Source organism: Phyllobates terribilis, unplaced genomic scaffold, assembly GCF_046119375.1.
Source record: "Phyllobates terribilis strain yellow unplaced genomic scaffold, ASM4611937v1 Scaffold_2__4_contigs__length_985480577, whole genome shotgun sequence".
In the NCBI taxonomy this organism is placed as follows: domain Eukaryota; kingdom Metazoa; phylum Chordata; class Amphibia; order Anura; family Dendrobatidae; genus Phyllobates; species Phyllobates terribilis.
The window spans coordinates 452,792,068-452,807,854 of NW_027362762.1; the positions used below are offsets into that span (position 1 = coordinate 452,792,068).

At 45.6% G+C, this 15,787-nt stretch overlaps 1 pseudogene; it reads left to right on the plus strand.

Moving 5' to 3' along the window:
- Positions 1–739: 739 nt before the first annotated feature.
- Positions 740–15,787, plus strand: part of LOC141215509 (CYFIP-related Rac1 interactor A-like) — a 136,422-nt pseudogene continuing 121,374 nt past the window's right edge.

Here is a 15,787-nt window from a genome sequence, read left to right on the forward strand (position 1 = left end):
CCACCACCAAACCATTCACTTTTTTGGGGTTGTCTTACTGCTACCTTTCCGATGCACCTGTTGTCACTTTCATTTGCTCCAAAGCGGATGAAATGAATTCAAAGTTGCGTATGTTTCCTTACTGGACAGATTGATATCCCTGAAGTGTAATTGACTTGACTGTGATGCCTAAGTGTTCCCTTAATTTATTTGAGCAGTCTACTACTCTTATTATATTTAATCTGTAAATGGCCCTTAATAAAAGATATCCTTTCTAACCACATCTTACACTGAAGGTTCCTTGAGTTTGTAGGATTCAGTTACTAGGCAGGGGGAGCTCTTGGCAGATTCCTATTGGTTATATTCACAGAAACCTTTTTTGGTACAGAAGAGAGCTCATCCTCATTTGTGACTGACATTTCTTTCTGCAAATCCCCATCGCGAATTCTTACTTCATTCATGATTCTGGTGAATTCACTCTTTGATGAATTTCTCTATATATTTTTTTCTTTGGAATTTATAATTTATAGTATTCATTTATTATGCTAGTCAATGACAAAGAATAGGATGTCGCCTGTAACTATTGGGTATATACAGTATATGCAATTGCTATCTGACATCAGGGCAACATGCTGATTTTTCATTTGCAGTAATAGTTTGCATGCAGTGGGTTAAAGGGTTGCTGTACTGCTATTTTAAGAAAGAGCTCCAAGGTGCTGATGCTCCACATAGGGGTGATCTACCAATTGTCAGCATACAGCAGGTTAATCTGCCCATGCTCACGTCACAGTGGGTCTGGGGGGAGGGAGTCTGCTTTTCTAATGTATTTTGCACAGTTAGCAGCTGCAAGACTCCATGGTACAGAGACATACACATACACACACAGCTACACTGTGCTGCTGACTCTCCTATCCTCACACGCTCCTGCAGATGGCTTTGCGGTGAGTGCTGTGTGTGAATATGCGTGGAAAGGACACATGGGGACATTGGTCATTTATGTGCATATTTGTATGTGGTGTATGGATTTATGGGTTCTTTCATTCATAATATTACATAAGATAGAATTGTGATGAGAAGTGTATATATATATATATGCCGGTATATCCATTGTATGTGCAAGGTGGATATTATAATCTGATAAGGTGCATGTGATTGGAAGATTTACTTATTACAGGCGAGTCGTGTACATTCGACATAGCCGATGAATATCGCGCATGTTATGTATAATGTCTATGTAACATGTACTGCATATGGCAGGTTATCTGTCAGTGGGGTCATACATTCTGTATTATATCTGCATTACAAGATATGTAGAAATCAGGGGTGGGGGAAGCTTTGTGCAAAGATGTATACACATCTCTGAGGTGTGCATTGAACATGGTTACCCAATGGGATCGAGATGGTTCAAAGTACACCATTTACATAATAATTTACTCTTGCTTGTACGCTTTGTCTTGAAAATTTCTATATTGTATAATTCTTTATGAAGAATGAATATAGGGATTAATATTTGTAATGTCATAACATCATATGGGTGTCAAGTCTACCACCAAGGTCCTCCTCATTCGTCTCCATCTTTAACCCTCAGCCTTTTTCTTTTCGTTTCTTTTTCTCTGCCTTTTCCCTCCATTTTTCTCTCCTTCACTTCTCCTGCCGCACTGTGCTTCAACCCCTCCTTACAGTCTTCGCTCTCTCTAGTGAAGCTGGATAATGGATTTGCACTATGTAAAGGCACAGCTGATTCAATGGGAGAGGCAGTAGAGAGGAAGGTTGGGAGTTGTCTGCAGCTGGTACAGTGGTACATAGCATCCACAAAGTGGAGGAACCCTCTAATGGGCAGCACAGGGGATGTTAAGGCATGGTAAGGGATTGCAGTATCTGATGCTGGAACAAAGGAGGTGATCTTTTTTTTGCTTGGTGTTTTAAAGAAGTTAAAGAAAATGTAAAAATAAGTTTCATGACAATTGAAGATGATGATGGTACTGTTGTTACCTTGTTGCACATACTCTGCTAATGGTTAGATAGAAAATTATTACTAGTGTCATGAAAGCTAGCACAACATTATAATGTACACCTCTTAGAAAACATTAAAATAATATAATGTTTCTTAAATCTTCACCCAGCGTAAAGCTAGCTAGGACTGATCAGGTAGGGTGATATTCTCTCTCTATATATTCTGATTCGGATTTCATAGTCTGGTTGATTTTGTGACTTGTCGAGGTTGAACAATAGCATTTCAGGCAGTGCTATATATGTGATACAAAAAAAAACCAAATAACCCAATTGTATTGCAGCCACCGACATAGAGCCACTGGATTCACATTGGTAACCATGTTATCTAATATACTGCTATATGAAATATTTCCCATTATACAAACATATAAAAGGATACTGTAATGCTAACCTGCCATAGTCAGGCTTTATGATAAAGATTGCAGAGGGTATCTGGAAATGTGCCACTTCACTCATATGCCTGGCCTCGTAATACATGAATGGATGCCAATACCTGGGTTCAAAGATGCAATACTTTATCCTGAAAAGTAGATGCAGAGATGAATGTGCATATGCCGACTGATTGTTAGAAAGTATTCATTTCCAAACAGTATTGACACATCTATGTCAAAAAGCTTGGCCCAGAGTTAGCTTTTTATTATATATTTTTTTCTCAAGGGAAAAGCTTTATAGTTCCCTTTATATTGTATCCAGTCCTAATTTTGGTAGAACAAAAATACATTAAAATGCAAAGTGTGAGCTGAGCTGATGGAGTAATCGTCATTTTTTTTCCCCATAAATCAATACTACACATGAAAATAAGAAACGTAATATATTTTATCAGAGAAATCTGCTTCTTTCTCCTCCTGGACTGATAATTCATTCTCAGAATTCTCCATGAGTAAAATCTGTCTTCAGTGAATACCGATTTTCCCATTACTGAGATAGGAGATGACAGTTGATGCTCATAAAGTTCTATGGAGAAATGTAACTGTCGATTCAGGTGAACTTGCAGCAGAATGTCTGTGTCTGCCTCTCGCTCCTCTCTTCTCCCCCCTCTATCGTATTTTAAAAGCACCAACAGCCATCTCTTATATCAGTAATGGGAAATCTGATGCAGATTTTACAGATTTTAGCCATGAATTGAGCATGAAAGATTAACTTAGGAGGAGAAAAAAATAATTTCTCTGATAAGATATATGACAAAGTTGCTTATTTTCATGTGTATTATTGATTTATAATTTCACAGATTATTTCACAGTGGTTGGGACATCCAGACACATCCATGGTTCTCCTGAACCAAAACATAGTTCACCATAGACTACAATGGTACAAAGCCATTCCTAGGGTAATTAACATTATATATATATATGGTGTTTGTAAAGTACTGTGGAATATGATGGCACTAGATAAATAAGCATAATAAATATAGTGCCTACACCCAGCAAAATGTATTTGTTCATTGTCGTGGCAAGACAGCTTTTAGCCCCTATCACATCAAGTTGACAGCATAGAGGTTGGTTTGTTTTTTCATGAAAAGTCATTGTTTGGTACTACAATATATGCCATTGACTTCTACCTTAAGATAGTACAGTGTCCAGATATCTACGAGTTAAAGATGCACCTTAAAAACATAAAGTTATCACACACGTACCTAAATAACCTTAAGTTATAGCAGTATTTGGAGGACAGAAAGCTGTTTATACCTTACAGAATACATTTGGATACTTTATTTTACTATCTAAATATATACAGGTGACTTTGTCCATAAACTTGGTGTGAAGGAAACCTTATATGGTTCTGCTTTGGGTTTAAAGGGGTTCCTAAAATAGGTCCTTTCTTATATTTTAACTGCTTTGTTAAAAAAACTAAAGAACATATTATCCCAGAGGGAGCAGTATTTGTTACCATATAGAGTACTGCCACTTCCACTGCAGGAAAGACATGCAGGGAAGAAGCCACCTTGGAGCTTCTGAATTGTAACACCATAGATACTCAACTATGTGATTCGAAAAGAAGTCACTATGTAGGTCAAGTTCCAATTAGCTTAGCTCCATATCAATGGTAATATCCTGTGCCAGTGATTGACCAATTGACCACTGTGGTCCTGTGGTGTGATATTATTATGGATGACAATTCATCATTTCAGAATCTAAACACCTAGGCAATAATACCAAAGCAGAATGTAAGGTGGAAGTATAATACACAGTCAATTATTATTCCTTTTGTAAGAGCGCCAGAAAACTCTTGACCATGTCAAACACCATGTTGTCCACAGCCATATTTCTATACACAGTTCACAATCATGAAAATCTGGTATGAGCTCCTTATATCCTAGCTAGATCTTGCCCATTGAGCCTAAAAAAATATTTGGTACACAATATCTAAATATCTACTATCAAAGCTATTAAATATTGTATTTTATATATTTTGGGGAGATATTTCTTTTCATGTGGACTATAGCAAAAATGAGTAGTGCAGATTTTTAATCTGAATATACTGTATATGAGTAACATTCTAAGAAAATTATTTTTATTCATATTGCACTGGTCCCAAATAGACCAGGGGAACACTGCCCATAGGGGCAGACCACATGGCCCCTATTGGTCCCATGAGCTGGGGGGGGGCCAGTTCTAAGCAACACTGACCCCCCTCCACTCCATTCGCTGAGCATTTTGGCCTCAACGGTATATGAATCTTCAGGATGCAGATGCCATTGAATAAACCAGCCATTGCCCCCTGCTCCATCATTCAACCTATGCTTGTGAGCTCTGACCTCTCAGCGTGGCAGACAGAATGACATTACTACATTATGCCCGCTGTATGGAGCCCCAGCCTCCACACAGCACAGACTGACGCAGTGGGGTAACAGGGTTAGGAGACTTTTTTTATTTTGTCAATTAAAGGAAGATACTGTATGTGGGGCATCATAATGTATGGAGGTCTGTGGGGGCAATCATACATGGTGTTGGCCATAATACATGGTGTGGGTGGCTGTGGGAGTCATCATACACTGACAAGCAAAAGAATAACAATGTTTTGAACTTTTGACTTTCAGGTTCATATCTCACCATCCACTGCTGTTTCGAAAATAAGACTACCTTCATTATATAGAAAATCATCTTGGCTTTCACATACATAAATTTGACTTTCATCTATTTAGCATATGATTAGTTATGCAGATTCTTGTCATGTCACTGCATTGTTACTGTTTTGCTCCTGGTAGTGGAAAAATCTTTTTCTTCCTGTATACTACAAATTACAACCTGTACTCACATTCCCTAATAGCTCAGTGTATTATTAGGTTGATTCCCAAGCGAAAGGTCACTGGTTTGAATCGAAGAGCTGCCATGAAGAAGATTTCCCAAGAAAAGAAAAGCAGCATCATCCAACTCATCGTTAGTGGCCTCACTGCCAAGAAAATTGCCAAACTGCATCATGTCAGAGCAATGACAGTTAGAAGAATATGAAATGAAGTCTGCCCATCCATTCAAAAGAGGTGGATGTCCAGGCAAAATATCGGAGTCAACAAGTCGGCTCATCACAAGGTCTATCAGTTCTGTCGGTACAAACCCGGCAGTAGAGGTGGCTCGTATGGTTCGTAATAGTGAGATGTCCGTGCAAGCACCATGCGACACACGTTACAGAAGTCTGGAATGATGGCACGAAAAAAGGTGAATAAGCCTCTACTTCAATATCGTCATAAGAAGTGTCAGCTTGAGTTTGCAAAACAGTATGAAAAGTGGACAGTAGAAGATTGGAAACAAATGATTTGGAGCGATGAGACGAAAGTCAATAGACTAGGCTCTCATGATTGCAAATGGATCTGGAAGAAGCAAGGGAAAAGTGAGAAATTGAAGGAACTCTCAAGTTTGGTGGAGGAAACCTGATGATATGGGGTTGATCACATTCAAACAGTCAAAATATTTAAATACTTGACCAGGATCGATGGTGGTCTCAATGCTGAGCTATATGGGAGTATCCTACAAGACGAGTTACTTTGTACACTCGAGTACTATGGGTATGGAAAGGACGACATAGTGTTCCAGCAGCACAATGACCCAAAGCATTCGTCGAGATTGGCATAGAAATAGTTCATTGACAATGAAATAGAGGTACTGGATTGGCCCCTATAGTCCCCAAACCTCAACCCAATCGAACACTTGTGGGTAGAGTTGAAGAAAAAGCTGTATGCGTACCCAAATGAGTCGACCAGTATGCACCAACTTTGGGAATGTGTAGAAGAGACCTGGGATCTGATTTCAGTTGAGACATGCTTGAATCTAATTGAGAGCATGCCCAGAAGGATCCAGGCAGTGTTGAAAGGCAAAGGTGGAATTACAAAATACTACCAAAATAATAAAAATTTTAATTTAGATTTTTAGAAGCAAAACAGTAACAATGCAGTGACATGACAAGAATCTGCATAGCAAATCATATGCAAATAGTTGCAAGTCAAATTTATGCATGAGATAGCAAAGATTATTGTCTATAAAATGATGGTATTCTCACATTCGAAGCAGTAGTGGATGGTGAGATACAGAGCCTGAAAGTCAAAAGTTCAAAACATTGTTACCCTTTTGCTCATCAGTGTATATGCTGTGTGGTACTGTAGGGGAAATCATATTTGGTGTGGGGGCTATCATATATGGTATGGGGGCTGTGGGGGCCATCATACTGTGTGTGAGGGGCTGTAGGATCCATCATACATGGTGTGGGGAGCTATGGGGTACATCATAAAATGTGGGGGGCTGTGGGAGCCATCGTTCATGGTGTGGGGGCCATCATGCGGTGTGGGAAGCTGAAGGGGCTATCATACTGTGTGAAGTGGGTTATGGAGCCATCATACTGTGTGAGGGCACTGTGGGGGGGCATCATACTATATGGTGGGCTGTGGACCCATTGAATGGTGTGAGGACTTGTGGCAGTCCATGATATACAGTAGGGAAAATAAGTATTTGATACCACCTACAAAGAATGGAGAGGTCTGTCATTTTTATCATAGTGTACGGCAGCGCTAGTCATCATCCTGGGGGATACTCGCTTCACTGCGTCAATCAATGCACACGTGCAATGTCTTTCCGTTTTTCCACAATGCTGCAGTTTATTACTTCATAAAACCGCTCATTACCGGGTCCAACTCAGTGGCCCGCCGACACACATATATACAGTATTCGTGAGCCAAGTGGCACACAGGCCCACTTGCTCCAGGTACAGCCTTCAGCAAGGTAATCATATACCAATGTCCATAGCAATGTCCATATAACGTAGTGTATTACCTTTGCGGGTTTAGCTGTCTCAGTCCATTAGGTTTTCCACCACTGTGGCTTTAAGGCTTACCACACGTGGTCTCCTGACCTTATCCCGTCCAAGACCACTGGCATCTCTCACACACAGATCCAGGCTCTGTCCTCCAGGACGTTTACATTCCAGCCTCTGGCACTCCAAGGCTTACTGGCATCACGTTCACACTCTCAGCGATCCAGGCTTCACCCTCCAGGAGTCCACCAGGCTTCCCCAGGCCTCACCAGGCCTCACACGAGCGGTGTTCCCCCCACACACAGGGAACAGCCTCATGCCTCTCACACGGTGTCCACACGGGAGCACCTAACACAGGAACTCCCAACACCCAGGAACACCCAACACAGGAACACACCTGTGACAAATCACCCAGGGTTTATATATCCTGTAGCACACACACACACACACACACACACACAGACAGGACCTTGCTGATGTCACAGTCATGTGATCAAACAGACATTCTGTGTGCACAGGACCTGAGCTATGTCACAGTCATGTGACCAGTCACCTGAGGGGGAAGAAAATAGCATAAACAGACATACTAAATCATTATAGCAATGCCGCTGCACCACATATTCCCCCACTCTGTTCAAACTTGTGGGGTTGAACACACAATATACACAAACAGTCTATAACCCACAGTTCATACAGAGACCGTGAATTTGACAATTGCGCTGCTCAGCCCCTGGAATATTAGTCAACGACATTAGCCCATTCCTCAGGGACCTACTATCTGCCATTGTCACCGACTTCATCAAGTCACATTTCCGGGTCGTAAACTTGTCAGACCTCCCCGGCTCCCAGCGGTCAGTCATAACCTTGTCAGACCTCCCCCGCTCCCAGCGGTCAGTCGATACCCTGTCAGGTCTCCCCCGCTCCCAGCGGTCAATACAGCAGTGCGACTCACATGCCCTGGTATTTAAGGTCCGGTTCGACTCCGTACTGTCCCGCACTTCATTGGGTCGTTTGTATGGGTCACCCAAACCTGAGTCACTGGAGGTCTCACTACCTCTAAACCCACACCCACTACTCTCAGGACATCTTGAAAGGTCCCTAACTTCAGCTGTAGCTGTTCTGCTATTTAGGGGGCCCTTTCTCTGTCTGGTCTCACAATCTCTAGACGGCTGCCACCTTCTACTACTCTGATGATGCTGTCCATTCACTCGCAGCCTAGCGAGATTTAACTGTTCCACCTCTCGCAGGTAGGTCACACGGTACTCCACCAGCATGCTCATATCTGCAAGACTTTCTTCCGTTCCTATAGCGTAGAAAGACACCATGCTATCTTCATCCGGTACCCAGTCCTGACGATCACGTGGACTGCTTACTTTCACCACACCAGACTTCTTCACCATCATCTGCATGGCTCGGCCATTTCTCCCAATGAGCTTTCTCACCAGAACATGAGGCACCCGGATGACCTCTTCACGCAGACTGTGAGCCTTCCTCATCAGCTCCAGTTGTCTAGCGGCTTGCTCCGTCTTCAACCGGAGAAACCGCTTCGTGCGAATACATTGCCAATGTATGTCACTTAGGATCGCCACCCTCTTCACTGTGACTTCAGTCGTGGACAGGACCACCAGCTGTTTAGCCTCTGAGGTCAAGTACACCTTACAGGCTCCCACAGCCTTCTTAAACTCTGCATGCACGGACTCACTGGTGCATTCTTCCCTCAAATCCTCGGGTACATCTACGAGGCACTTGTACCGAGACGTTTCGGTCTCACCAGTGGTTTCCAGATGATCAACCAGCTCAGGTTTCAGGGACAACTGACTTCCAGCTTCTTCACCCTGGATGCTTCCCCTGAGCTGACTCACAGCTACAATTTCACCAATTTTCATCCTGACCACTTCCATTTCACTTTTATCTTCCGTTACCCTACTCTTAGCTCTCCTCAGGTCCACTCTCTCATGGAACAAGGGAGCGAGTGCAACCTGCTTGCCTTTTCCCTTCTCAAAGGAGGTCTCGTTCACTGCGTGACACTTTGCTAGGCGACCTTTGAGCTCTAAAACTTCTTCTTCCAGCTCAGCTACTCGCCTCTCAGCAGCCCATCTCTGAAGCTCTTCCTGCTTCAACTGCTCCCTTAACAATAGGGTTCTCTCAGACATCTCTGTCTCCAATGCGCCCACTCGGCTCTCTCTCAACAGTCAATCTCTCAAGCTTCTCTTGCGTCCATTGAACTTGTATCAACTCCTTGAGCTCCTTGATCTCGGCTCCGACATCCACCGAATCATCCGAGCTCACATCACTCGAGGAGGTATCTGCTTCATACCTCCCATCACCAGCGACCAACTCCTGGCCCTGGTCTGTGACTTCTCCGATGGACTCCTCCATCTTTTCCCGCTCAGCTTCCATCTTGCTGAGCCTTTCCTTAAGGCACGTCTCTGCCCTCTGGAGATTATCACAGGACACCTGTAGCTCCTTCACCTGAGCTTCCAGACCTAGGGTATTTCTGCGGAGATCATCATTCTCCTCACGGATATCTTGCAGAGTGGTCTCAACCACTTGGCGCACTTGCTCTGCACCCGCCTTATCCTCCTCTAGTTTTTCTTTCACCTTAAGGAGATCCTCATAATCTCTCTTAATCTGTTGCAGTTCCCTACTGCGTTCACCACACTCCTTCTTGGAGTCACACAGCTCCTGGTTGAGCTGTTTGCGCAGTCGTTCTAGGATTTGTTCACGTCCAGAAACTCCATCCTGCCGCGCCTCCTTCTCAAGCTTCAACTGCAAAACCTCTTCCTTGATTTTGCGGCGGTCCTCCTTAATTGCGTGGAACATCTCCTTCCACTGGACAACTTCCTCGTTGCTTCCCTTTAGATCTCGCTGTAAGTTCTTCAAAACCTGGTATACCCTGTGCCGTTCAGACTCCAGGCTCCGCTGGTCTGAGGACACGTTCTCCAGGTCCGTCACCTTCTCTTCTGCCTCTGAAGGAGGATCCACCCTTGTAACAACAGCACACAGCATTACATCTCCTTTATTTTCATTTTCAGCCAAGACTACCGGAGCAACCTTTTTATGGCCCTTGCGCCGTCGACGCGAGGTTGACTTTCTCACCTCATCCATCCCCTCCTGACTGACCTCTCCTTCTACTTCCGTAGTGTCACCGTCAGCTATGGGGTCTGTGTCATTCCCTATGGTGTTGTGGACTAACAGGTCACCTCCCACTTTGACGTCACCCCCTTCCACTGGAGCTACCCCGTTATCAACGGTCACCTTGTCATTCTTGGGAGGTACCAACCCGCAACCAGTAACAATTTCCAGTTTTGTACATACCACACTCTTGTGAAAATTTGCCCCTTTTTAGACTCCGCCCCCTTTTTAACAGCCACACCTGTAAGGGAATTTTTACAAAAAACATCAGCGACAGTCTTAGGACTCAGTTCACAACATCTCTTACCACCTCCCCGGGCACTCTGGGACAACACTGGCACCCCCGGAGAGTTCATAGAATGGTCCACTGCCGCCATTCTCTATGGTGCCCACAGCTCCTGCGGTTCCTGCACCATGTCCTGTAAGAGTTTCTCAAATACCTGCTCCGGTCCCAACCGGCCCTTCAAACGCTCAATAGCTCCAGACACATCTGCTGCTTTGCTCACAGCCATCACGGTACACTGTTCACACTTGAACTTCACCGCTCTCCCCGAAAAAAATTTCGTGGCCCCGCCGAGCCACCGCAAAACAGGATTTGAGTGCGACGTTAATCTTCGCAACCCCGCCAAGTTGCAGCAAACAACCGGATTTGAATGCGACGACAATCTTCGCAACCCCGCCGAGTTGCAGCAAACAACCGAATTTCAGTGCGACGACAATCTTCGCAACCCCGCCGAGTTGCAGCAAACAACCGGATTTGAGTGCGACGACAATCTTCGCAACCCCGCCGAGTTGCAGCAAGATGCTTCATCCACACTCGTCGTCCTGCGCCGTTGCCCCTAGCAACCGGACTGCAGTTGCCCCTAGCAACCAGACTGCAGTTGCCCGCATCCTCGAACCACATGTACAGCAGCGCTAGTCATCATCCTGGGGGATACTCGCTTCGCTGCGTCAATCAATGCACACGTGCAATGTCTTTCCGTTTTTCCACAATGCTGCAGTTTATTACTTCATAAAACCGCTCATTACCGGGTCCAACTCAGTGGCCCGCCGACACACATATATACAGTATTCGTGAGCCAAGTGGCACACAGGCCCACTTGCTCCAGGTACAGCCTTCAGCAAGGTAATCATATACCAATGTCCATATAACGTAGTGTATTACCTTTGCCGGGTTTAGCTGTCTCAGTCCATTAGGTTTTCCACCACTGTGGCTTTAAGGCTTACCACACGTGGTCTCCTGACCTTATCCAGTCCAAGACCACTGGCATCTCTCACACACAGATCCAGGCTCTGTCCTCCAGGACGTTTACATTCCAGCCTCTGGCACTCCAAGGCTTACTGGCATCACGTTCACACTCTCAGCGATCCAGGCTTCACCCTCCAGGAGTCCACCAGGCTTCCCCAGGCCTCACACGAGCGGTGTTCCCCCCACACACAGGGAACAGCCTCGTGCCTCTCACACGGTGTCCACACGGGAGCACCTAACACAGGAACTCCCAACACCCAGGAACACCCAACACAGGAACACACCTGTCACAAATCACCCAGGGTTTATATATCCTGTAGCACACACACACACACACACACACACACACAGACAGGACCTTGCTGATGTCACAGTCATGTGATCAAACAGACATTCTGTGCGCACAGGACCTGAGCTATGTCACAGTCATGTGACCAGTCACCTAAGGGGGAAGAAAATAGCATAAACAGACATACTAGATCATTATAGCAATGCCGCTGCACCAGAATAGGTATGCTTCAACTGTGAGCGACAGAATCTTAAAGATAATCCAGAAAATCACATTGTATGATTTGTACATAATTCATTTGCATTTTATTGCATGGAATAAGTGTTTGATACAATAGACAAACCGAACATAATATTTGGTACAAAAACATTTGTTTGCAATAATAGAGGTCAGACATTTTATGTAGTTCTTGACCAAATTTGCACACACTGCAGCAGGGATTTTGGCCCACACTTCCATACAGATCTTCTCCAGATCTTTCAGGTTTCGGGGCTGTTGCCTGGCAACATTGAGTTTCAGCTCCCTCCAAGGATTTTCTATAGAGTTCAGGTCTGGAGACAGGCTAGGCCACTCCATGACCTTGAAATGCTTCTTACGGACCCACTACTCAGTTGCCCTGGCTGTGTGTTTCAGGTCATTGTCATGCTAAAAGACCAAGCCACAACCCATCTTCAATGCTCTTGAGGAAAGGAGGTTGTTGGCCAAAATCTTGTGATACATGACCTCATCCATCCTGTCCTGTCCCCTTTGCAGAAAAGCACCCCCAAAGTATGATGTTTCCCCAGCCATGCTCCACAGTTGGAACTGTGTTCTTGCGGTTGTACTCATTCTTCTTACTCCAAACACGGCGAGTGGAGTTGATACCAAAAAGTTCTATTTTGGCCTCATCTGACCACATGACTAGCTCCCATGCCTCCTCTAAATCATCCAGATGGTCATTGGCGAACTTCAAAAGGGCCTGGACATGAGCTGGTGTGAGTGGGGGGAGCTTGCGTGCCCTGCAGTATTTTAATCCATGACGACATAGTGTGTTACTAACTGTAATGTTTGAGACTGTGGTCACAGCTCTATTCAGGTCATTGACTAGGTCCTCCCGTGTAGTTCTAGGCTGATTCCTGACCTTTCTCAGAATCATCCTTACCTGACGAGGCGAGATCTTGCATGAAGCTCCAGACCAAGGAAGATTGACAGTATTCCATTGTGTTACTTCCATTTTCTAAGAATTGCGCCAACAGTTGTTTCCTTCTCAACAAGCTGCTTGCCTATAGTCCTGTAGCCTATCCAAGCCTTGTGCAGGTCTACAATTTTGTCCCTGGTGTCCTTAAACAGCTCTTTGGTCTTGGCCATGGTGGAGAGGTTAGAGTATGATTGATTAAGTGTGTGGACAGGTGTCTTTTATACAGGTAACAAGTTCAAACAGGTGCAATTAATACAGGTAATGAGTGCAGAGTAGGAGGGCTTCTTAAAGAAAAACTAACAGGTCTGTGAGAGCCGGAATTCTTGCTGGTTGGTAGGTGATCAAATACTTATTTCATGCAATAAAATGCAATTTAATTATTTAAAAATCATACAATGTGATTTTCTGGTTTTTATTTTTAGATTATGTCTCTCACAGTTGAAGTGAACCTACGATAAAAATTACAGACCTCTCCATTCTTTGTAGATGGCAAACTTGCAAAATTGTCAGTGTATCAAATTCTTGACTGGTGTGGGGTGCTGTGGGGGCATACTACTGTGTGGGGAGCTGTGAGAACCATCATACTGTGTGGAGGGGATTGTGGGGCCATCATACTGTGTGTGGAGGGGCTATGAAGTCATCATACTAAGGGGGAGAACTCTGGAGGCATCATATTGGTGGGGATTGCTATGGGGTCATCATACTGTGTGTGGGGTATTGTGGAAGTGACGCGCCCCTGGGCCTACTTGGTGTAGCGTTGCGCACGCGGGGACTACCTGGAGCCGGGCCTGATGGGGGTAGTAGTCTCGTGGCGGTGACCCGGTCCGTGCCCAGGGAGTCAAACTGAGCGGCAGTCTTAGCAGTAGATGTTAGAATGTTCGACTACGCCACCCGTTGAATGCGGCTATGAAGCCGCTGCTGCAGGGCAGACCGCTGAGGCCGGTGGTACGGATGTGCAGCGTGGATGGTATAACCCCCAACGGGAGGGGTATGGCCTCAGGGCAGCAGATGTGGATGATAGTGGTAGTGATGGTGCAGCAAGGAAGCTCAGAGACGTGTGGTGCAGTTTCAAGGCTTTTACTCACAGGTGTTGCTCCGGTCACTTCGGCCAGCAGTGACCACCCGAGCCGTGCTGCGTCCACCAGGTGCGGGACTCGGCCAACTCCCAGGCAGTTCCAGAGCGTGGTCCCAAGCTCCCCTCTATTCCTTCCTACAGGCCGTCCTCACCAGGGACCCCCCTTTGTCCGGCTCCCTCGGGTCTTTTGGTGGCGAAACCTTCCCCGGCTTCCCTGACCCTATGCGTGGTTTGCCTTCCTGGTGGATATGGTGAGGGGTCGCGCCAAAACTTGTCCACGACCTCCGGTTCCTGGCTAAGGATGTTTAGCCTCTACCAGTTTGGGATCCGGTACCCTCTGCTGCCAACCCTTCACCCGTCTTAGTTCACTTGTGGGATCTCAGGGTTCCCTCTGCTTGTGTCTCTGGGCCTTTCACTGGGTTTTTCCTCTCCTTCCTCTTTCTCTGCGCTTCAGGCCTGGCCCTGGAGCTGGGCCCAGCCGGAGCCACAGCTCCCTGTCAGCCCTCTCTGGCTGAGCTCCTCTCTGCACAGGCTCTCCTCTGAACAGGACCCTGTCTAAAGATGGTGCCCACCTCTTATACTCCCTCTGACACCCGAGCCCAGGTGACTAGCACCCAATGGGCTCCTTCCTATGCCAAGAGTCCCTCCCCTGACTGCTCCTACACTACTGGGATGTTCCCCCCCCCCTCCCACTCCAGCCAGGGACAGACGCTGTCGTACCTGCACATCTACCTAGTGGGAGTACCGTTGTTCTGTCCCCCGGAAATGGGATGAGAGTAGTGCATGCAACTAACTGAGCTTGGTCCCACACTCCATCCTTACCCGGGAGTGGAATACCACACCTCTGGTTTGAGGTGCAATACCCCTGTAGCAGCCGAGTCCTCGGGGTGCTACATTCCCCCCTGGTAAACCACAGCACGTCCTCGGGCTGTAAAAGAATAAAACAAAACATACAAAATTTTTTAAAGTATACACCAACATATAAAACATTAACTACAAACTCATCCCTTTATGGGAGGTACTTTTCTCTTTTAACCTTACGGGTATAAAACATTACGAAAACATTATCAGAAAAATATCATTAACTCTCTTAGCATCATAAACTTTTGATATAAAACTTTTTCATATAAAGCATTCTTGTTCCTCCGGCCACGGTGCAACTTATGACCGGGTAAAGTGCAACAGTCACTAGAGAAAAACAGTTCTTTATAAAACCAGAAGGGGGCGCTTTAGGAAGCGCAACTATTTACAGGATATGGCCACTCTCAGTCCTCGGCCAGTGGGGAATAGGGAAATGGCTGCTCACAGTCCTCAGCCTGGTAAGGGATGGGGCACACAGGAAACAGTTCTTTTAAACAGTTCCACACTAGTCCCAACGGGGACCACAGTTCTCTTAGCAACAACTTAGGTACCCCTACGGGTAACTATATACAGTTCCTGGCTTATGCTACTTCCCTTCAGTATCCTCTCCTTGGCTCCTCCTGAGGGTAGTCTTCAGACCCGTCCGGGTCCTCTTGATCTTCCTCATACCGCAACTCCTCCTCCGTCAACCGGTGCACGTGAAGGGCGTATGGTCCTTTGGCACACTGGTGCCGGGTGAAGGTGACCTCATCACCCGGGTAGAGGTCACGT